The 24,922-nt window shown below is 37.6% G+C and overlaps 1 protein-coding gene and 1 pseudogene across 1 annotated transcript in view; both read right to left on the reverse strand.

Moving 5' to 3' along the window:
- The window catches only part of LOC118851069, an 84,031-nt pseudogene that overhangs the window by 58,369 nt on the left and 740 nt on the right, over positions 1 to 24,922 (reverse strand).
- FOXP2 (forkhead box P2) overlaps positions 23,407 to 24,922 on the reverse strand; it is a 698,983-nt gene continuing 697,467 nt past the window's right edge. The window contains exon 20 of the mRNA XM_036759264.1: positions 23,407 to 24,922. This exon is cut by the window's right edge and continues 1,720 nt beyond it. The gene's annotated coding sequence lies outside the window, so the exon portion shown is untranslated.

Genomic DNA, 24,922 nt, shown 5'->3' on the forward strand with positions numbered 1-24,922 from the left:
TTAGATTTGAGTGTCCTTGGTACCTCCTTGCCTCAGGGGAGGGCCTAGTTTACACATGAGTTTGAGTGACATGTCTGGGACAGCAGAAGCTTTTAGACCACGTGGGTTTAAGTTGCCTCTTTGTGACGATTCTAGGTCATGTGGGTGAGTTGCATGTGTGACTCACCCCTCACCCTGAAAAAGATGTAAAACCAGGGGTTGGCTTTCTCTTCTCTGGAGCTCTTACCCACGGCAGTGGTGGCGCGAGTGACTCTGGGCCAGCCCACGTTATGACCTCCTGGGCTGAACCCAGATGTTGGTAACTATTAATCTGTATTTGGCCTGTCTGTCGATGTTTATAATTTGCTTAGGGCTCTCACTCATGCTGGTGTGGAGACTCAGGGCAGATGTAGCTCATAACCCAGATGTTGGGACTTTGTTAAACTCTGATTCAAATCCCAATACATAGTTACCAGACAAGGTCTGTCTTTTGATGTTTGTACTTTGTTTGTATTTTGCTCTGCAGTTCAGGTTGCTGGCTTTTTCCCCTGAACTAAGTGAATGATATTTGTGTGCTGAATTAAAGTAAGCTTGTCAACCCCTTAACGTTGCTTTCCTTACTAAAGCAGATCAAAAGAACCTGTGCTTTTGCAGTGTGTTGGCAGCTTTCTGGGTGCTGGTTGTTGGTGGATCTTATACCCCCACAGAAGCTGCTAGCTGGATTGTTGAAACACTATGACTTGGATAAAACTAGACAATTTGTTTATCAAATGTACAGATGACATAAAGTTAGGAAGGATAACTAATACAGCTGATGATAGGATATTTAAAAGATCTTGACAGGCAAGGCCATTGAGTTGAGTCTTATAAGATGAAACTTAATAAGGATAAATGTAAAGTCTTAAAATGGGTTAAAAATTCAACTTCTCAAATATAAAATATAAAATGTAACTTGCCTTAGACAATAATTTCTTTGAAAAAGAACTCGACACTTCAGCCTCAAAAGTAATGAGATTGGGCTGCATTGAGAGGTGTGGCATCCAGGTTGAGAGAGATGAAAATTCTGTTGTACACTACCATAACTGGGCCACATATGTAGTATTGTGTTCATGCTGGGTACATTTTATGAAGGACACTGGTAAACTAATGAACATCCAGGGGAAGACAATTAGATAATGAAGATTCTCAAGATCATGTCAAATGAGGATTCTTTGAAGGTACTGTGTAAGTTTAGTCAGTAGAGAAGACATAGTGGAGATTGGACAACTATCTTCAAATATTTCAAGAGCTATTAAGTGTAAAAGGGACTAGACATCTATTTGCACCAGGGGCAGAACTAGAAGCAGTAAATGGAAGTGGAAAAGTGGCAGATTTAGGCTTACAGTAAGAGGAAAACTTCCTAATTGCTACAGATATCCAAAAATGGACTAGGCTGCCTTAGGAAGTAGTGATTCCTCATCTCTGGAGCTCTTCAAACAAAGGATGTATGAACACTTGCTAGATATGTTGTAGAGATAACTTCTTAATCAGGTATAAGGATCCAGTGGTCCCTTCTGAAATCCTTGCTAGCCCTGTGTTTCCATAATTCCCTGAGATTGGCTGACACTTATGGATTGTAAACTCAGTTTGTTTGGAGTGTTAGCTCCAAAGGTGCAAGTAGGGGTTGGGACAAATTAACTGCAGTGTATTATCCAACTCAATACTTGTAAGGTTTAATGATTTAAATGATTTAATGGTTTAAATATTTAAGTATTTAAAGCATAGTAGTATGCCATCATGATTATATACCACAACTTATTTAGCTGTTCCTCAATCGATGGGCCTACATTGTATCAATAGTTTATTGTTGATGATCAAATGATAAAATCTTTGTAAAATGGGTTTTAATTCTAATATTTTTACATTATAATCTGAATCAATCGGTTATTGAGTGCAGATGTTTTCCAGGCCCTAGGCTGTGTACCAGGGTACAAGGAAGGAAACAATCCCTACTTTCAAGGAGTTCATTAGAATGAAAAGTATGTGTAAGCATTTAATGACTTGATCAGCTGCCTCCTTCCTCCTATCTTGGCTTATGACAGACCCAGGTAAGTCCTTTATGATGTATACTGAATACAATTTGGAAGATTAAGGATGAATCATATACCAATTCTGCCTTTCAAGGCATTCTTCTCCTCATTGGCTTTTTTGGAGCTCTTTTGCCATTTGAATTAGTCTATTTTTTAAGGTGTTGTTTTCTTCAGTGTATTTTTCAGTATTTTTTTGGGTCTCCTTTAGCAAGTCATTGACTTGTTTTTCATGGTTTTTTTGCATCTTTCTCATTTCTCTTCCCAATTTTTCCTCTACTTCTCTAACTTGGTTTTCCAAATCCTTTTTGAGCTCTTCCATGGCCTCAGACCAGTTCATGTTTTTCTTGAAGGCTTTTGTTGTAGGTTTTTTGACTTTGTTGACTTCTTTTGTCTGTATGTTTTGGTCTTCTTTGTCACCAAAGAAAGCTTCCAAAGTCTGAGACTGAATGTGGGTGCGTTTTCACTGCCTGGCCATATTCTCAGCCAACTAACTTGACCCTTGAGTTTTTCAGTGGGGTATGACTGCTTGTAGAGTTAAGAGAACTATGTTCCAAGCTTGGGGGGATGCGCCAGCTCTGCCACACCAGCACTCTTCCTTCCCCAAGAACCCCCAACCCGGACTGGACTTAGATCTTCAGCAGGCTCTTCACTCCTGCTCTGACCAGCCACTTAATTCCTCCCACCAGGTGGGCCTGGGGCCGGAAGCAACTGCAGCTGTAGTTCTGTAGCTGCCCCACCTCTGCTGTCCCTGGGGCGGTAGCCTAACCGCAAACTCCTTCCACTCCCGCAGCTTTTCCCACTAACCTTCTCTGTTGTCTTTGGTGTTTGTGGGTTGAGAAGTCTGGTAACTGCTGCAGCTCACTGATTCAGGGCGCTAGGGCACGCTCCACCCAGCTACTGGTCTGGTTGGTCCGGGTGCAGCCCACGCTGGGCTCTGCTCCGCTCAGCTCCCAGCTCCGTGCAGGATAGACTTCACCCAGAGATCATCCAGGCTGTCCTGGGCTGGAGCCCTCCTTCCCTCTGCTATTTTGTGGGTTCTGCAGTTCTAGAATTGGTTCAGAGCCATTTTTTATAGGTTTTTGGAGGGACTCAGCAGGGAGCTCATGCTAGTCCCTGCTTTCCAGCTGCCATCTTGGCTCCACGCCCTCCCCCCGCCCCACATCATTCTTTTTAGTCTTTTCCTCAAGTTTTTGACTTTGAAATAGATTGCTGCTGAGAAGTTCTCAAACTTTATAGATCTTGTAGCAATACAGAAAAAATGCTCACTCTGGAGTTGGTGAAATTGGGTTGAAATCCTGCTTCTTGTGCCTACTACCTATGGTAGGAGCAATACCCTAACCCTTTCTCTCTTGCAGGTTAGCCTACTCTTTCCTTAAAAGGTATTGAGACATTTCTTGAGTCTTGCTTGGCTTGGGACACTAAAGAATTGTACTGTTGATATGAATGTGGGCTACAAAGCAGTCAGGAAGAGTGAGCAGGATCTAATAGATCATAATGGCAGTTTTGCTTAGCTGAATCAACTCGAGGGATTCTCAGTGCCTTCTTTGTTGAATATTTTACCCCTGCTATGGTGTTGGAGGCCTGGCACCCTTTTAGTTCTGGTTTTATGTTGGAATTGAATGAGGCATTTAAATTATTGAACATTTAACAGAAGAGTTTACTTTCCCCTAACATAGCAAGGATGGGCAACGAGGATTACAGTGGCACTCCTATCTCCAAATGGAAATGCCATCTTGTCAGTAGGGCAGATCAAAATGTGCTTCAGAAATCCATCAATTCACAGATGCCTGGGACTTTTTATGCCCATAGATGAACTACTTCATGGAAACCAAGACCATTTGGGTCCCTGGGGCAGCTTTTTTTCTGGGCATACCTCATTATGTCTCAGGGAACAGGAGGGCAGGGAAGGCAGCTGCCAGTAAATAAATGGCAACAGATAACCAGAAGAGGCATGAAACATTACAGTATGTTTACAGCAAAGTTTAAAGGACTTGCCAATAAGGGCCTGGAAATTATAAGTTCCAGTGAGCCTTTGGAGTGTGTGCATTTTTTATGTCTGGAGGATAGAAAAAAAAAACAAAACATGGGGCAGCATCCTAGTGGTAACCATTTCAATGTTATGCACAAGCATACCCATCCAGGAACCAGGAATATTCTACAGTAGCTAAAAGTTGTTATGGGAAAAAAATTTTCTGTATTTAACTTCTTTGCTGGGATCTACTATGACTGAGGTAGAGACTTTAAATATAAATTACCTAAGGAATGTCTCAGCAAGAATCAAGAAGCTCAAAATCATACTTCACCACTGCCACCACCCCTTCCTGGGGAGTTATTTAATTGCACCTTGTTGAGTATTTTGGGAACTCCTGAGTCCTTTAATTGTACCCTATTGAGTATTTCACTGACTCTTACCCCTGAGCAGAAGGCAAACTAGAGTCAACAGGCGGCATTTCACACATACAGTGCTACCAAGAATTGTGATATAGAATTTACACCATACCTGCATGTTTTGGGGCCAGAGCCATATTTTTCTATTTATTTATGCTTTGGAGTCTCAGAATATGGGGAAGATAATAGAGACTTCTCACCAAACTGTCTCTCAGCTGAAAGATCAACTGAAGGTTGCCTGCTATGTTCTCACTCCAGAAAAATTACGATAAAAATCAGGCAGTATGATGCTTGAGCTCAGTTAAAATCTTCGGCAAAGTGATAGATTCCATGAGACTGACGACCATATTTTATTTATCTTCTCATTTTTCCTAGGGCCTTACACATAGTAGATACTTAATAAATGTGTGTTGAATTGAATTACAATGGATTGCTAATCCACTCCACATGATACATGGCTTACTGAATGTAATTTGACCATTTGAAGAACAAGTAGTCCAAACAGGGGCTATGATGATGTTAGCTTTTCAACATGTCATTGGTTTAGTTAGTTGATAATTTACTGAGAGGCAATATTATGAAATGGTAGAAAAAATGCTGACCTCGGAGTCAGAGATCAGGTTTCAAATCCTATCTTTGGCACTGTCCTAATAATAACAACAATGATAAAATTGTCTAGTCTAATATAACATGAGCACTTTCTATGTGCCAGGCATTGTGCTAAATGCTTTACAATTGTTATCTCATTTGGTCCTGTCAACAACCCTGGAAAGTAGGTGCTATGAAGAGGTAGTGGTATGAATGACAACAAGTAATTTAATCTCTGAACTTCAGTTTTCTAATCAAAAAGATGGGGATACTACTTGTTAAATTCACAGGATTATCATGAAGAACAAATGAGATCATGCCCTTAAGGCTGCATAAATGTAAATTATTCTTATTATAGATCAGTTAGATTGTGCTCATACCAATACAAATATTGGCTGAAGAGTATTGTACTTGGAGTAAAAGAACCAAACACATTAGACTTTGAATTCTGTGTCTGACTAATAGCCAGATCACCTGGGGTGTTACAACCTCTCTGATCCTTGAACATAAAATGAGATAATAGATTTAAAATGTTTTGTAAGTACTAAGATTTAAGAATCCTAGATTTAAAGCTAGACGGTATCTTGAGAGCTACTGAGTCTAGCCTGGTTTTACAGATGAGGAAACTGAGGCACAGAAATATTAAAGGGTTTTCCAGGGCCACTTGTAAGTATCTGAGGTAGGATTTGAGCCAAATCTAGTCCCTACTTCATTATGCAAATGCCCTATGTTGCCTATTCACACTTGTCCACCCTGTTCTCCTATTGAGGGGATGTGGTGTGAAGTTTTCCGTAAGTATGCAGTGTTCATACTGTCTAAATAGTGAACCTCTTTCTGGTATCCCTGAAGCAGAATTTGCTTTAAATGGAATCGTTGCTAGAGACTTTCCTTTTCGCTATCCTGAAAGCAAGGAATTGTTTGTTTACTATCTTCATAGCTCTTTATGTGTTGGTTTGAACTAAGTTAACAGATTGCAACAGATATGATTTTAACTGTACTTCCTTCTGGCCTAATCCATCTTTGACCACCCTATTTAAGTCTTGGTTTTCACCTCCTAATTTTTTAGAATAGAATAGTTCTAAAAGAAAATTAGTGGTCATAGGGAATAAATGCACATACCTGTTGAATCTAATTATTTTATTTACTGTAATCAAAAACTCAAGAATGTACTTTTTGTTACTAATAATTTATATGCAAGACTCAGCATGCCTGGGGCACATGTAGATGTGTGAAAACTCTGCCCCTGCCATCCAGGGCTGGTGATGAGTAGATAAGCCACTCTCACTGTCTTGCCCATGGTCATTTATGAAAGACCAGTTAGGTTTAGTATTGCAGTCTGTGTCTATAGGAACACAGTGACATTAACTAGCCTAAACGGGGATGAAATCAATTCTCTATGCTATTGAGCTAACAGAACCAGACTATCTCTTTTAAATGAACCATCAGTACATTATCCAGCTGAAATTCGATAAAAGCATTTTCTTGGGCAGTTCTGAGACAAGAGTCATATCCTCTCACCTCTTTCACCAGGAAGGGAAGGGGAGCTAATGCTTTTAGGACAGGAATAACATCAGTTCAAGTATCATGTCTCATACGTTAATCCTTTAGAGCTTCGAACAAAGAACAGAATATTAGTCCAATCATTGCCCAAGGAGGATGTTAACCTATGCACCTACAAGAGTGATAGCCCCACTAAAGTCACCTTCCCCTGCTGGATTGGCCTCATGCCAAGTGTGAAAGGGAACTTGGTAAGAGACAGTGAAAGTCTTTGTCGGGAATGGAGAAACCATTGATATTAGGGACTGGCATGGGCTAGAGCGTAAAGCTTCAATGAAATTTGCAAGTTCATTTTCGTTTATATACCTGTTGGAGCTGTAACATTAAATGCCTAAGTCTTTTAATCTGGGTATTTTAAACACTACTTGATACCATGGACTAGTGTCACTCAACAGAGAGTACTTCAAGGACAGAGCTATCTCTGAACCAGAATAAGACCCCAGGAAGGCTGATTCAGCCCAGAGCATTTGGGATGGGGTTATTTTCTTTTGTTTCAACAGTCACTTTTGACCGAAATACTCTTTGCTCTGCGCCCCTGCTGGATCCCTAATAACTCATCTCATTTTCAGCTGACTGCAGTCCACCTGAGCTGGGAATAGCTGCGGACTTCGTAAGCATGTGGGGCATCCTCCTTTATTTGTATTTATAATTTTCAATCATTAGCTATCAAGATACAGTGAAGCCCCAAGTAAAAACAATCAGGCAGAGGAACGATGAGGGCAGGCAGGTTAATTTGACAGAAAACAAATGGAGCCAAATGAACAGATAGCTTTGAGATTGTGTTAGAGCAAGTCACAGGCAACACAAGAGGAAAGATTGGAGTCAAGTCCCCTCCTGTCTTGGACCGAATGTTATTTGCTCTTGATATTTATAAAGATGTGCCCAACTCCTGCATACATTTAGTACTATAGCCTTTAATGTGCCACAGTGGACCATGAATGTTGGAAATAAATATTATTGGATCCTCTTAACTCAGGAACCAACTTTAGTAGTGATATGGACTTTACTCTGGACCATGTAGGTAGAGACTTGGGCAGAGAATTCCAAAGATGAAGGCCCTTCACAGCAAATGTCAGCCTTTCAGACCTGTGAAGTTTGAAACAGGAAGGCTTAGAGTCTCTGAGCTCCCCAGCTGCTGTGAGGGCAATGCCAGTGAAGAGGGGCTCACTGATATAACCTGGATCCCTTCTTTGCTTCCTCCTCTCTCCCTTTCACTTCTTTCCCCCTCCCTATTCCCAATAGAAGGCTTTTAAGGTCTGATACCTTGAATCTCACCTAAAAGAAAATAGGCAACTCAATGAGTATGGGAGCCTGAAGGGAACAAAGGCAGGTTGGAACATGTGTGAGTTCATGCTTTTGTATGATGAAAAGTGAGCCCTCTTCAAAAGGTCTGGTATGGAGCTGAGGGGCTCATTACTGAGAGTAAAGCTGTACTGCCCACACAAAAGGTGGTTGGGGTAGGAAGGGAATCAGTGAAGTTAGATTAAAGACAATATGGAACCAAAGATCATTTAATCTTAAAATATGCTGGTTATGAAAAAAGTCATTTAAAGCATTTAGTAGGCATGTAGCAGCCGTCAGTGGTCATGGCTCAAAGAGCCATGTTGACTACCCATAGTCAATCTTTCCATGGCCTACAGAGAATTGGTGAGCAAATGGAATCAATCTTATGATTTGCCCCTTTAATGGCGTTTAGGAGCAAACTAGAGATGTAAAATAATTTTTGTGTTGCATTTGGTTTTAGGTGATGATCCCCACACAACTACTTAGGTAAAGGAAAATGGAACTCTTCTGACTCTTCCATGAGTTGTCATTATGCTTAACTAGCAAGCATTTTAACTCAGGACACTTTCTCTGTGGTACCTTGTACGTGAATGAAAATGACAACTAGCATTTATTAGACTGGACGAACCTATGATGCTTAAAGCCCTTTCTTTTGTTGATCAGAAAGATGGGGTTATTTGACTCAAAGCCATAAGACAAATGATAGTTCACCTGAAAGATATAAAGGGAAGGCTGACGTCATTTTTTATTTGCTGAAGAACTAAAAGCTTCCTGTTTCCAGGCTTGTATTCCCACAGCCCTTAGAAGTGGGCTATCCTGCTTTATTGTGAAGGGAAGTTGAGGTAGCTAAAGTGCTATCCAGAACTTGTCAACATAGTTCATGGAAAGTAAAAACTCGGGCAAGCCACATTTTTCCTTTTCCTTTTAATCTTATAGGATCCTATACTTTTGAGCAGAAAGAGACTTAGAGATGCCCTAGTCCTAGAGTCACCAAACCGTAGGCCAAAACTAGTTGGCTGCCTGTTTTTGTACAGCTCATGAGCTAAGGATGGTTTTTATGGTTTTGCAAAGATGTTTGCCCACCTCTGCTGTAATCCAGCCCTGTTCCATTTTACTACTGTGGAAACAGAAGCCAAAAATGCAAATGATTTTCCACCTATAGCCAGTTTGACAGTAGTTTTTTTACTTAGGTTGGTGTTATGTAGACGTAGCTCTCTCTTTCTTCCACAGCAAAGCTCTAGTTCTACCACAGAAAGCCAGAGAGGAAAGTATTTTTGGATAGAAAGGGAATTATTAAAGATGTTGGCTGGGTAATATTTTTACCTCAGTGATACTGTTCCCAACAATTGGCAACCTTGGAGCAAGTGATGCTTACTGAAGTCATAGGAGAGAAGAGGAAGGCCTGGGTGAGCCCTGGGGCAGGCGTGGTTGCTTCTCTGAGTGAGCAAGAGCATTTTCAACACAATTGACTGCCTAATCGCTTGTTGCAAACTTGGCTAATGTATTTGGATGTGTAAGCAATTATGTTTCAACTAAAAGCCTTAGTTCGCAATGCTTTTGTTCTCCATTTTGAACAACTAAAGGAAATTGAGAGAGAATATTGGTACAGAAATTATATTCACCATGTTTTATTTTGCTTTTTAACCTTCCTCATCAGAACAGTTTTCTGTTAAACCTAAAGCTAGCCAACTGATTAAAAAAAAAGTTAATTGTATGTCAGAACGCTAAAAAAAAAATGAAAAAAAGACCAAGGAATTGAGGAAGAAAGGGGTAAATTAGTAGTAGTAAAAGTGATTGAATGAATAAAAATCATTTATTGAACACTTATGTACCAAACACTGAAGATATTAGTGCAAGGGGAAAGATAATTCCTTGATCTAATGGAGTTTGCATTCTAAAAGGGAGAAACAACACCCTTTGGAGAGAGTCCAAGGAAGAGGCACTTTGCTCCTGAAGGTTATAGAGAAGGTGAGAAATAAGTGACACTTGGAATGACATGAAAACACCTCTACTCATGAGATGTCAACTTTCTGTCAAGTAATTTGGACATTCTTTTCTATACTGAATATAACCAGAATCTTTAAAATGCCATTCTTTCTGTGAGAATCCTCTGATTCAAATAACAGAGCCCTGGTTTTAGTAATGGGCTAGACTTGGGTCTAAGACAAAGATGTATTGGTCAAATCATTGTCCATAGTTCAGATTTTGAAACACTGTTTTAAAGTTATATGGCTAATCAAGATGGTTGAAAAAACTACCACATTTTGGTTTTTGGTGGCCAACATAGTCATGTCTGTTATAAATGGATGGAGTTTCTGAGTCACTGTGAAATTGTAATTATTACATTCAGTTTCTGCAGACACCATGCTTAGATCCTGTATAGATATTTGACGACTTAAAAACACTTTGCTTCTGTAAATCTGTGTTCTCAACATCTCTCGGCCAATGCTATTGTTTTTCTTTTTTTAATTTTGAGCTTAATAAACATCAAATAAAACGAGCATTCCCATCACAAAGTAGAATAAGAGAATTACACATGAAACTGAATCTCTGTTGCATTCAAGCTACCTTTTAAGTATGTAATAAATACCTGGAGGCAGCTAGGAGAAGAGTGGATTAAATACTGGACCTAAAATTAGGAAGACAAGTTGAAATCTGGCCTTGGACACTTATGAGCATAGATGACCACAGGCAGGTCATTTAATCTCTGTCTGCCTCAGTCTCTTGATCTGAATAAATGGGGATTAATAATAGCACTTACCTTCCAGGATTGTTGTGAGGATGAAATGAGATATTTGTAAAGCATTTAGCACAGTGCTTGGCACATAGTAGGTACTTAATAAATGCTTTTATTCCTTCCTCCCAAAACAAATTCAAAGCGTAACTTTGAAAGCTGCCATACTTCTCTTTGCTTCCTTCTGTACTTGCATTTTAATAAAATTCTTTAATTGCTATTTTCTTCCTTGTTTTTTTTTAAAAAGCTGTCACCCTTGTTTATCTCTCTCCCATCTTCTCTCTTGCCCCTACCTTTGGGAGGGAAAAAAAAAAAGAAAAACAGCAAAACTCTTGTAACTAATGTGCATAGTGAAGCAAAGAGTATGTTTTTTTCTGCACCTTGAGGAGGTAGGTAACACTTCATTACTAGCCCTCTCGGATCATTGTTAGTCATGCCATTGATCAAAATTCTTAAATCTTCCAAAATTGCTGATCTTCACAAGACTGTTGTATAAATTGTTCTCCTGGATCTACTCATTTTACTCAGTCTTTTCATCTCATTTCCCTAAAACTATCCTTTTTGTCATCTCTTAGAGCAAAATAATATTCCATTACTTTTCTATTCCATAATTTGTTCAGCCCTTAGCCCCTTAGTGTTAGTTCTTTGCCACCACAAATGGAGCTGCCCTAAATATTTGTGAATATATTTTTTCTTGTTCTCTTTGGAGTCTAGGTCTTGTAGTGATATCAATGGGTCAGAAAGGGCACATTTAAGTGTTTTGTTTTTTTTTTGTTAAGAAGCCCAAGTTGCTTTTCAGACTGACTAGAATGATTCATATTTCCAACAGCTTGTTTCCTGAAGCCCCCCAACAGCTTCCTTTTTTTGTTATCTTTGCCCTTCTGATGGGTGGGAAGAAGAACCTTAGAGTTGTTTTAATTTGCAGTTTGTTCATGATTTGGATTATTTTTTATGTGGTTGTTGATAGTGTGGATTGTTCCCTCTGAACATGGCCTATTCATATCCCTTAATCATTTATCTGTGGGAGAATGGTTCTTATTTTAAATTTGAATCAGTTCCTTCTGTATCTTTGATAAGATACCTTTTTCAAAGAAATGTGTTGCAAAGGGGTTTTTTTTTTTTTTCAGTTAACTATTTCCCTTCTAATTTTAACTGCATTGGCTTTGTTCATGCAGATCTTTTTAAATTTTATGTATTCGGAGTAGTCCATTTATTCTTCTAGATCTCCTGTTTGGTCACCAACCTTTTCTCTATGGAAAGACATTTTCTTTCTTGCTTCTCTGATCTATTTCTCATGTGACCTTTTATATTTGCATCAGTGGTTATACTTTTTTTGTATTATGGACCCCTTTGCTTGGATGAAACCTGTGGACTTCTTAGAATAATGTCTTAAATATATGCAGTAAAATAAAATACATGGGATTACAAAGGAAAATCATTATATTAAAATACAATTATTACATTAAAAAAGTTTATATTAGGAAGAGTTTAGGTTAGGAAACCCTGAGCTAGATTAGTTCCTCACTCAGTCTTCTTTTTTCCAGTCTAAACATTCTCAATTTTTAAAAAATGAAACCTCCTATGACGTGATTTTAAGTTCCTGTTCAGTTTTGACTAAGTCTGTATTCCATTAAATTGTCAGTTCCTTCAGGGCAGTGGCCATCCTTTGCCTCTTTTTCTATCTTCAGTGCTTAGCACAGTGCCTGGCACATAGTAGGTACTTAATAAATCTCTATTGATTGATTGAATTCTTGGAAAAATAGATATAAATCTCGTGAGGTAGCAGATCTTTAATTTTTGTGATACAAGGACCTGAAAGCAAGGGGTTCATGAAGGATTTAGAATTTGTTTCCATAGTAAGGCATGCTCAATGGGCAATTTATACATAAGCATAGGTATGTGTACACACACACACACACACACACACACACACATATATATATATACATGTACATATATGTGTGTATATATACATATAATATGTACACATACAAACACACTTGTATACATCTGTATGCCCCTACCCCCCCCTTTTCCCTGCTTATGTACCATTTCTCTTCCACCCTCTACTTCCTGGCACCCTTTTATGTATTATTTTGTCCCCATAGAATGTTAACTCCTTGAGGATGGGTAATCTTAGTTGTATTTGTATCCTCAGCTCTGATATCCCTCTCCCTCTTCCCCTCCCTTTTCCCTGCTTTCCTCCTCTTGTCTCCTTCACTTTTATCTCTACCTCTTTTATTCTCTCCCTTTTCTTTCTCCCTCTCCCCTTCTCTCTCTCCCATGTTGGAATGTAAGTTTCTTGTAAATAGGGATTATTTTATTCTTTTTGTTTCTATCCCCAGTTCTTAGCATATTGCTTGACATATTAATTACTTACTAAATGATTTTTATTTCATTGATAGACTAGTCCAATGGAGGGGAACCTGTGGCCTTCTAGGTCCTCAAGTGCAGCCCTTTAACTGAATCCAAACTTGAAGTTTGGTTCCCCACTGCAGTTTCCCCACCCCTTGACTAGTCTATGAATCTGTATCAATAATGGCTCACATTCATGAAATGCCTTGTTTTTTTTTAAGCACATTGTTTATAAAACCTTTAAGAGGTACAAAGATAAGTATTATTATTTTCACTAAAAGCTGAGAAAACTAAGCCTTAATGAGCTTGCCTATCATCACACAGCTAGTTGATGGAAGAGTTTTGATTTGAACCTTAGTCTCCTGATTCTCAGGCTAGTGTTCCCTGTCACACTTTTGCTGGTGTAAGGAGAGTCCCTACATTTGAAATTTGGGTAACTGTGATTAGGAGCTAAGCCGTGAGATTGCTCTGTAAGGGTCGAGGCTCAGCCACTGGGAGCCAGTACTGTCAAGGTCAGAATCATATCAGTAGTAAAGAAACTCTGATATTAGTCGGGGTGAATAGAAAATGCTGCTGTGGTTGATGAGGCACACATAAAGAATATTACCAAGAAAACAGTAGGCTGGGACTAGTAACATCAAGCACTAACATTCTACAATTTTTCAATTCTAAGACTGTATACTCCATTGGTCATCCTTTTATGTTTACTTTGTCTAGGGTCAAATTTAGTCCTAAGAGTATGAAGCAGGACTCACCATACAGGTAATTAACTAGGTAAGTTATGGTTTCAGGGCTGCAACAGCTGGGAGCCAGGCAGACCATGACAATATAAAGCATAAGTATGTGTTGATAGAAGAACCTGAGAACATAAACAGAACCACTTTGGCCATTCATAGGGCCTTGGGCAAATATTTGCTGACTAACAATTTTATTTGTTTCCATGCTAATAATGTACTACTTAGAAACAGAGAAAATATATGCAATTACACAGGGTATTTTAAAACAATGCTTTGTATGTTTCAACAAGATGCAGTGAAAATGAGGAAGATGGACTAGGTCCTTTAAAGATCCTTCTAGCTTTAAATCTATGAACCTATTATGCTGTAATTTAAAGTAGAGGAGGACTTTTAAGATGATCTTGGATCACAGGATTATAGATTTAGATTTAGGAGGAAATTTGGAGGCTATATAGCTTAATATTGCATTTTACAGATGAGGAAATTGAGACCTGGAGAAGCTAAGTAACTTGCCAGTAGCTAAATCAGGATTCAGAGCCAGAATGGTGCAGTTTCCACTAGAGTGATGTCCATGCAGTTGTATGTATTCTTACTTCACCATTCGTTATGGCAAGATTTGTGAGGCAGCTTTGGGACACATTTGCCAAAAATGAGGTTTTCATAAGTTTCATTTTTGAAACAGATTATGTACCATAGCAGTTTGTGATCATTAGTTTGAGATTGATTTTCAGTACCATTTCTGTGCTTAGGAAAGTTATTTGAACAGTATTTTCAAGGTTGTTGACTTGTTTGAGGGGATGCTGTGGATGCTTTGAGCAATGAATATATAAGTCATTGACAAAGCTTGGAGATACCATATCTGCTTTTTATAGATGTTACTGAAAGGCCATAGGTGAAAGACCCCTTATTAGGCAAAATCCAGGACTTCTGTCCTTTTCACACACAGCTCTTTGTGTTCATAATCAATAATTCTCTTTGTCAAGTTATTTTTATCAGCCTACAAAGTTTTGAAACCTCTTTATCACACTAGTGGGAAGAGCTGATGGATCCAGTGACCATGTATAGCAGTTGCCTAAAGATATATAGAACCAGTACCATGGCTTCAGTTTTTCACTCTTACTTAGATTCCCATGTTCCCTTTAGCCCATATTCCTTTGAGGCCTGAGGTTTACCTTGTTGTTCAGTCTTTCAGTCATGTTGACTCTTTGCGACCCTGTGGGCCATGGCAAGCCAGGTCCTTTTATCCTCCACAGTTCCCAAAGTCTGTCCAGCTGCATGTTTGTTGCTTCCATGACGCTATCTATCCATCTCATCCTTTGTCATCCCCTTCTCCCAACATCAGGGTCTTTTCCAATGAGTCCTGTCTTCTCATTATGTGGCCAAAATATTTAAGCTTCAGCTTTAGTATTTGTCCTTCTGGTGAATAATCTGAATTAATTTCTTCAAGTATTGATTGATTTGACCTCCTTGCTGTCCAAGGCATTTTCAAAAGTCTTTTACCACAATTTGAAAGCTTCGATTCTGTGGTGCTCAGCTTTTCTTATAGTCCACTTCTTGCGGTCATACATTGCTACTGGAAAAATCATAGCTTTGCCTATGTGGAGCTTTGTTAGCAAAGTGATGTCTTTGCTTTTTATTATGCTTTCCATATTTGCCATAGCTTTCCTTCCAAGGAGCAAGTGTCTTTTAATTTCAATGCTGCAGCTGCCATCTGCAGTGATCTTTGAACCCAAGAATATAAAATCTGACACTGCTTCCATTTCATCTCCCTCTATTTGCCGGGAAGTGATGAGATCAGTTACCAGGATCTTAGTTATTTTTATGTTAATCTTCAAGCCAGCTTTTACGTTGTTCTCCTCTTTTGTCCTCATCTGGAGGCTTCTTAATTGCTCTTCACTTTCTGCCATCAGAGTGCTATCTTCTGCATATCTGAGACTGTTGATATTTCTCCTGGGAACCTTAATTCTGCCTTTTGATTCATCCCGCCTGGTGTGTCACATGATGTACTCTGCATATACATTAAATAAATAAGGTGACAACATACAGCCTTGTTGTACTCCTTTTTCAATCTTAAACCAAGCAGTTGTTCCGTGTTCAGTTCTAACTGTTGCTTCTTGACCCACACACAGGAGACAAATAAAATCATCTGATAATCCTATCTCTTTGAAGATTTGTTGCATTTTTTTGTGATCCACACAGTCGGAGGCCTTAGGAGGTCAATGAAGTAGATGTTTTTCTGCATCTCCCGTGCTTTCTCCATAATCCAGTAAATGTGGGCAATTTGGTCTCTAGTTCCTCTGCCTCTTCAGAAATCAACCTGCACTTCTGGCAGTCCTTGGTTCCTGCATTGCTGAAGTCTAGCTTGCAAAATTTTAAGCATAACTTTGCCAGCATGTGAAATGAGTGCAATTGTTCAGTAATTTGAACATTCTTTGGCATTCTCTTTCTTTAGGATTTGGATGTAAAATGATCTTTTTCTATCCAGTGGCCAATTTTGCATTTTCCAAATTTGCTGGCATATTGAGTGCAGCACTTTAACAGCATCATCTTTTAGGATTCTAAATAGTTCAGCTGGAATTCCATCACCTCTGTGAGCCTTATTGTTAGCAATGCTTCCTAAGGCCCACTTAACTTCATTCTCCAGGATGACTGGTTTGAGATCAGTAGCCCCACCATGCTGGTTATCAGTGATGTTAAAATCTTTCTTGTCTAATTCTTCTGTATATAATTCCATAATATATATATATATATATATATATATATAATTCTTCTCAATCTCTTCTACTTTTGATAAGTGCCTATCACTTATTCTTTTATCATGCCCATTTTTGCACGAAACTTTCCTTTTATATCTCTAATTTCTCTGAAGAGATCTCTGTCTTTACCATTCTATTGTTTTCTTCTATTTCTTTGCATTATTTATTTAAGAAATCCTTATCTTTCCTTGCTATCCTCTGGAATTCTGCATGCAGTTGGATGTACCTTTCTCTTTCTCCTTTCCCTTTCCTTCTTTCCTCAGCTATTTGTAAAGCCTCATTAGACAGCCATTTTGCTTTCTTATTCTTCTTTTTCTTTGGCATGTCTTTTGTTGTTGTCTTCTTGAGGACCTCTGCCCATAGCCCTTCAGATTTATCTAGTTTTTAGCTAACCTGAGCTAGAACTAAATGACAGATGATCTATAAACTAGGAACTGTTTTACCTCATTTGAGTACATGCAACCTAACTATTGAGAATTAGAGGGAGAAATATGAATAGTAGAGGACAGATGGAATGTCTAAATCTTACATTAAGAGGATTATAGAAAAGAAATGATATAAGGAAACTTATCTTATATATTTATGAAAAAAATCAACATACAAATTTTCTTCAGCTCCCTCATCAGTGACAGATGTGTCCCTCATCAATTACAAATGCATGTTGCTCTTATGCATTGGCATTCTTTCTAAAACTTCCCTTTTTCTATAGCTATTCCCTTGAAGATTTCATAGAGCTTTCATATGTGTCTATTTTGTAGGTGGTGAAAGGGAGATCACTGAGATAATATGATATGTGACATAAAACTAATAATATTTGGTCAATTATAACTCAAGATTTTTCATTTCTAGTCATTTATTCACACCATTTGATGAAAAGAGCTTCCTTCACTTGTTCTTTATTAAGATTATATATTGACTACAAAATATGGGCATTTAGCTTCCTTTCTATATTTTCAAAATAATTTTATAAATTTAATAGCACCAAATTTTGTCATCTGGTTTACTTAGGTGAATGACTCAAAGAATCCTACAGCTAGAAGGGATTCAGGATACATAGGAGGATTGTATGATTTAGGACTAGAATGGATCATACAGATCAGCTAGTCCCAATGTCTTATTTTACAAACAATTAGATGATGGTAGGGTAGTAGGGAAAATGTCCTGGGGGGGGGGTTAAGTGACTTGTCAAAGGTCACACAGGTGCCAAATGGTAGCTAGGATAGAGACCCAAATTTGATGATAAATCTAGTATTCTTATAGTAACCATCTCATTTGACTGATGAGGAAAAGGGATCTCAAGGGGTGAGTATATTAATCGGTGTATATATAGCTAGTTAGTGATGGACTCAAGAAGAGCTCAAGACTCCAGTTCAGCATCCTTTCCACCACCTCAGTGCTATGTAAGCCTGTACTAAAAAGAATTAGATTTCTTCTCCATTCTCCCCTCCACCCATGGTTCACAGATTCATTCTTAGTCCATTTGACATAATTTAATTCTATTTAGATCATAAGCCACAGTTCATTCTAGTGGTCTATCCAGTCCAGTCCAATATTCTGTCTTTGATAATGGTCCTAAGTTCCCATATTATATTTGTCTATTGTGTATTTTTTCTTCTCATTTCTTCTTCAATGCCATTACTTTTTCCATATCTTTTTAGAGCAGCCTTTGTCCTGCCTGTGATGTTCAAGAAAACATCATTTTAGATCACAGAATTAGAGCTAGAAGGCCAAGTAGTACAACTCCCTCATTTTACAGTTAACAAATTGAAGCTCACATAGCTACTAAATGTGAGTTAAGGTTTGAACCTTGGTCCTCTGACTCAAGAGCCATTGCCCTTTCCACTATACCTCTGCCGTGTGTGTGTGTGTGTGTGTGTGTGTGTGTGTGTGTGTGTGTGTGTGTAAAAACTAGCCACCAAAAAACCTTACAACCATGAGGAGGAAATAGTGCCACTTTTCACGATAAATAACATACGTAGTAACTACTATTGTGAACTTTCCTCAGGGCTTGGAGGCTTTTCATCCTGAAACATCCTCTGTCATGCCGTACCCCTTCATCCATTGGACAGTTCCTCTCAGGGTCTCCGTTTTGGTGAGGGGCCCAAGCTGGCCAATTTTCCTTCTCTTCCCAGGTGGGCTTCTAACTTCCTGGCTTTGACTGACTCCACCCCCACCCCTTTTAAGCTTCCTTTTGTGTATTGTCTTTTTCCATTAGAATGTCAGCTCCTCCAGGGCTGGGTCTCTCTTGCTCTTTGCTTGTATCAGTATCCTCTCTTGCTTTGCTAAAATACCTTAATAAGTGCTCAGGGCCTCAGAGAGAACAATAATAATAAAATTATTACAAGGCTGTACTAATAAATAATAACCAACTTCAGCACTACATGTCTTGTCATTGAAAAGTATAGGAAATTATGGCTGTGGGATACTACTGCACATATTAGGACATGTGCTTGGCTGATGTGTTAGTTGATTTTGCTAAAGTTTTTTTTTAATTTAAAATTTCTTAAATTTTGGTCCATATGAAGGCTAACTACATTTAAAGGGGAAAGGGAAAGTATATTTGGAAATGAATATGCTATGAAAATAAATGACAACAATTAAAAAAGTTTATTTCCTCAAAGAAGTAAAAACATAGCTCAGGTTTCACCCTTAAAGCAGACCTTTCCTAATCTCCCTCCCCTCCCCCATTGTAAATTCTTTCCACCTCTTGAAGTTAGTTTAGGAAAGAAGGAAGCAAGCATTCATTAAGCACCTACTTACTTTGTGTGAGGGACTGTGAGGAGTGATATACAAAATATCATCTCATTTGATCCTTACAACAATCCTGTGGAATAGGTGCCGTTAATGTCTCCATTTTACCATTGAGGAACTGAGACGGATTGCTTAAGTGACTTGCCCAGGGCCATATAGTTATTGAGAGTCTGAATCTTGATTTGAACTCAGGTCTTCCTGACTCCAATCCCATTACTCTATCCAATGGATACCTAGTTATATTATTCTATATTTACCTATTTATATGTGTATGGCATCTTCCCCTTTATACTTCTCTCCAAATGCCCTCCCTGAGGGCAGGGAATGTTTAATTTCTGTGTTTGTGTCCCCAATCCTGGCATAATGCCTGAGACAGTGTAAGCACTGAAATATTTGTTGGTCTGAATTGAACTTTGTTGGAAATATTTGTTGGACTTAATCTGTTGGACAGAATAGGGTGCCTTGAGCACTTGAACGAGATCATTCCTCACCTCTTCCATATCATTATGTTTATGTGCAGCCTGTTCAGAACTCTCTACATGTTTCTCATTTGGAGAGCTTCCTATACATCCATCCTTGTTACTTGTCAGAGATCACAGAAGTGATTGAGCAAGGAATGATGTGGCTTGTAGGATTTAGTGTTGATCTCCTGAGTTCTGAAATCTGCAACAAGAATTGGAAAAGGACTTCTTTCTGGGTCAGGGCAGGAGCATTTTCTTTAATAACTAACCATGATTGTGTTTTCTTTTGCTCCTTTCTGTTTATCCTTTTCTCTTGCATTCTGAGTGATCACTTTCTATTCTTTTGGAGCTCACTAAATGAATATTTGGTAGACTGCAGTGTACACAAATGTTTAGATTAATGTATGCATTTATTTATGCATACATCTTGGTGGACATTCTCTTGACCAATGCGGATCAACAATGTGTAGCTTATACTCTTACTTTCATATGACATCAAGAGGTTGATGGATGAGTGCTTACTATGTCTCAGACTGGAATTGGAACTTACAGCTTCTTGTTTTCAAGGCTGACCAATATATTCATTCTCTTTGTAAGTCTTTGTCTGCCTCTCTTTTTTACTCCCAATTTTTTTGGGGGGGACAAAACCAAACCAATAATATTTGGGACATAAGTATTACTGATATCTAGAGGGCCATTTCTTGTCTGTAGCATCATGAATTTTGGTAGATTATCACATTTAGCATTAAGAAACAGAGCTTGCCTGATCTTTGCCAGATAAAAATGAAATGCAACCACAATGAACATTTTTATTGGTGGTAATCTTAACATCCTAATTAATCTTTATAACCTCCCAGAGAAGTAGGTCTATCTATGGATAATTATTCCCATCTGGTAGGGGGAGACAAAAGTATAGGTGCTATTATGATGAGGTTCTAAGTGTTATGAGAATTTTCATTGTATAGTTGAAAGAGCTTTATCTACTAACATGTAAGTTGGGTGGAGGCCAAATGCTCAGGCATTCTAAGTACTATGGCAAAAGCAAACTTGTTCCAAATTTCTAAATATCATGTGAGCCTTGACAATCAGAGAACTTAGGCTGTTTTTCTTATGGTATCATGCAAATAATTGATCAGGAATGGAAACCTAAGGATTTCCAAATAAATATGCACTGCAACAAAAGATGGATAGTCAGAAGCAAAATTTGGTCATGCAGTTTTGAAATGTGATGCCTCCTTCAAAAATAATATTTCTGTGCAAGGTAATCCATTTTGGATATCCACTTTTCACAAACCATTTCTTTAATTTTCTATCTTCCATTTCTCTTGCTACAATATAGATATTACTTCTTCTGCCCAAAGGAATATATTATGGCTTCCTTTTAATTTCTGTTGCCAGTGAATGAGCAGAAAAAAGGCAAAATTATGTCCTGCTGTGGTAATATATGTCCTTCTACCTGTCAAGTTTCACATTCTGATGCAATGTTTTTTTTCTTATAGCAAAAAATTTTCATAGATTAGTATGTGAATTGTCTCAGCTTATATAGGTTTAGGTAAGAGACAAGAACCAGGATTTGAACTTGGGTCTTCTCACTACAAATTGTGTTTATTTTCCACTACATAATGCTGTATCTTTAAATCTCTTGAAATGTTTTAGAAAACACATAAGTAACTTTAACTAAATTCCTTCTTTTGAAACATTTATGTCAGAACTTGTCTTTTAAGGAGCATCTTTTAAAATACTTGAAACTACCATTTGTTCAATTGCTAGGGAGCACTGCTTTTGCTTGGGAGTTTGAGCAGAATGTGATTTGCCATTTGTTGTTTATTTTTTAAAAAGACTTTTGAATATTTCTTTCCTTTTATTAATTACTAAGCAACTGGTAGTTTTACTTTTTACAATTAAAAATAGTTTAGTGGCCAATTGCTTTCAGTATGGTTTCCTGCTTGAATGTTTCATGATCACAAAATAGTTCACATATCAAAATGATATTAATAATAAAGGTTGAAAAAATGGTTTCTGATTTTGATTCCAGCTGTTAATTTTATTCTCTGATGTGCTTTTTTCTCTTTAAAGGCAAGGCATCTAAGCATTGTATTCATTTCATGTTTAAAAAAAAAAGCCTTTAATGAATGAAAATACAACTGTAGTGTACCATTTGGTATTACTACAGTTTGTGCTAATCAGTAGTTTTGAGAGTGAAAGGATTTCTGATGCTCAAGAAAGATCATTTTAAATTTTACATTTCTCTTATAGCACTTTAAAATTCAGTAGAAAGTTCTTTAGATTTTTGTCAATATGATAGCAGAAAATGTTAAAATTATGCAAAAATATACTTGAATTGCCTATTTTCTATTTTCCTTTACAACATATTTAGGAATATAGAAAGAAGCTAAAGAAAGAGCCAAACTTTATGGCTCTAATGGTCCTACATCACCTTTTTTTGGTGCCATACATATCATATGCCAGTTTTTGTTGCTAGCGTAGATCTTCTGGGACTCATTGGCATATATGATTGCCTTCCATTGAAATTAGGTACCTTCGAAAACTTAGAAGTTTCCCACTAAGCCATGAACATTTGTTTTTGCCAGGATCATGGAAGAGTGTGACATTTGAGAGCAGAAAAAGTGAAAAATAGAAAAAAAAAAAAAAGAGAGAGTTGAAAAGAGTAAGAAAGGGAGACAAACTTTACTTGCATTTTTAGGATTCAGTATTTGTAATGTCAGATTCTACTTAGAATAAAAACGCAGGGACATTACAGGGGAGGGCACATTTAGGCCTCTGGGGCAGCTCCTAATGAAATATATTTGAAAGGCAGCACAGGTTAGAGTTGAGTGTACTTTATGAATCCCCAAATCCCAAGGAAAAGATCTTTAGCAAATTGTGTGTGTGCCATTTATACACCAATTTATGATTTGGGCTTTTGGTGTAGAAGAATATCCTTCTTCGAAAGAATAAAATCCTAGGGGTTATAAATGGGTCAAAAAGAATTAGACTTTTTATTTATACTTCAGAAATGTAAGCAAATGAATGAAATGTTTCATATACATTTTTTACAACCAACAGCAGTAACACACTGTTCATACATTAATTCTATAGTAAAATGTACATCCTTTTTGCTCAGTAAGATTTGCCAAATTGTATGGACAAAGACCTTTCACACTGACTTGAACTAGTGAAATAACAAGGGCAAACCATGTTGCTCCTAATAATAGCTTTATGGTATTTATAAACCTAGAATGTCCAAATGAATGTTAAGATTGGTGTATATGGTCTAAAGCCTAAAGTAAATTCTCCAAAATGTGAATGCCTGACTGGAGGAACTTTAGAAAACAGACTGTTGGATTTTGTGACTGAATCTGCCAAGGGACATTAAAGTCCAGGATGGTTTATTTTAAAGTGTAGTTCTGTAGCTCTATTCTGACTGTTCTTGAGTCCCTAATCACAAAGAGAAATGCATTCTTATGAAGTTAAGCAGCTGTAGACACAGAATGCTGATGATAGTGTCTCCATATCTGAGTTATCTACAGAAAACCCAGTTAGTGGTAATTCTACCAAATACTTGTAACATTCACATGAAATTTTAATTGATTTTCAAACAGTACAACTGCGCCATGAATCCAACCACACAGAATATAAGCCTTAAGCCCACTAGGTTTAAGCAATTGTGTCTTTGTAGACTAAAACTATGTAAAATAAAATCTGATAACTCCCTGGTGTTAGAGGTAGACAGTTTTCTTTCAAATCCTAGGTTTGGTCCTTTATTTTATTCAGCAGTGAAAGCCATGAATACAGAACGGATATAACAGCTGTTACAATTCTCAACCATGACTTCTAACGTCAGAGAATTCAAGGTATGAACATAGTACACAGTAATGAAAAGTATCAAAAATTAGTTTACCTCAAAAAGATAAATAAAACAGGTATATTTCACCAATACATAAACAGATGTTTGTGCTACAGTTAAAATTTGCTGTATACAAAAGATCATAGTCCCCATCATCAGCTTATGATAGAAGCAAGAATACATGAGCCATTTAAATTGTCAGACATTATGCTTTATAAGGTATGCACAGAAGTTCAAGCAATAAATACATACATTAGTTCAAAGCCTTACAATAGCTACGCAAAGCAGATGCAGAAAAGCAGATTTGCTATTACTAGCAAGCAATGATATAAGATTAAAAATTCATGAAATGCATTAAAGCAACATTTTTCTTAGAAAAAGTCTGGTCATTTATGGGTCCACCAACATTTTTACATAATATGCACAATTATCAAAATACAGACCAAGCATCTCAGAAAACTCCAAAAAACCTAAAATCTATTTTCAAAGCAATTGCAGTTTTGGAGGTTTTTCTGGTATAATGTGCAAGCAGCTATTTTCTTTTAAATTGTATTTATATAAAACCCATGCAAAACTCTACAGGTATATGCATTCTGTGGCTGAGACTTCCTTTCAAAAGTTTTGTAACTGAGGTATGCATACTTTAGCATTGTAGTCTTAGGCCACCTTCTTGATGGGACAGTTACCACATTTACCTCCATCCAGTCCATCATTATCTTGTGAAAATGTACTGGAGAGACCCATTTTCTTTTTCAGATAATCCTTACATTAGACTTCTAGATGCCTGAAAACCATCTTTTTACAATCCCAATCTCTCTTTTGAAACTGTAACCCTTTTGTTGATCATGACCCAAAGACAAACATAATGAAAAGTAGCAGTTACTGTGACGTTCTCACATTTCATGCAATCTGCCATAATTGTTCTAATTTCTTTTTTTTCTTTTTCTTTTTTTTTCTTTTTTTTTCTTTTTTTTTTTGCAGAGGTAGAAGCTTTCAGAAAGCCTTTTGGGTAAGTGGGAAAACCCTTTTGAAAGCCGTTATGTCCTTTTATTTGGCGTGATAGATGACTGTGTATCTCTTTAAGTCTATTTGCTGACTCCAGCAAAGAATAAATGATGAGCTTAGTTTGCAAGAACCAGCCCCATCACATGGAACTGGTACATATGTTAAGCTCTAGCAGCCACCTTCTGTCAAAAACTGTTTGTAAAGCAATAACCATAATCAGGTTATGAGGTCCCTTGGTTGGGGGAAAAAGTATTATCAAGACTTGGCACAGCACATGAAAAGCAACACGTAAAGTTTCTAGGTTTTAAGCAAACATCTGACTATGCTATTTTCAACTACACCATAACGCATTATCATATTTTTTTGGGTTTGGAGTTGTCAAGAAAACCAGCATTCCAACAATTTGGCCTG

Source organism: Trichosurus vulpecula, chromosome 5 (genome assembly GCF_011100635.1).
Source record: "Trichosurus vulpecula isolate mTriVul1 chromosome 5, mTriVul1.pri, whole genome shotgun sequence".
In the NCBI taxonomy this organism is placed as follows: Eukaryota; Metazoa; Chordata; class Mammalia; order Diprotodontia; family Phalangeridae; genus Trichosurus; species Trichosurus vulpecula.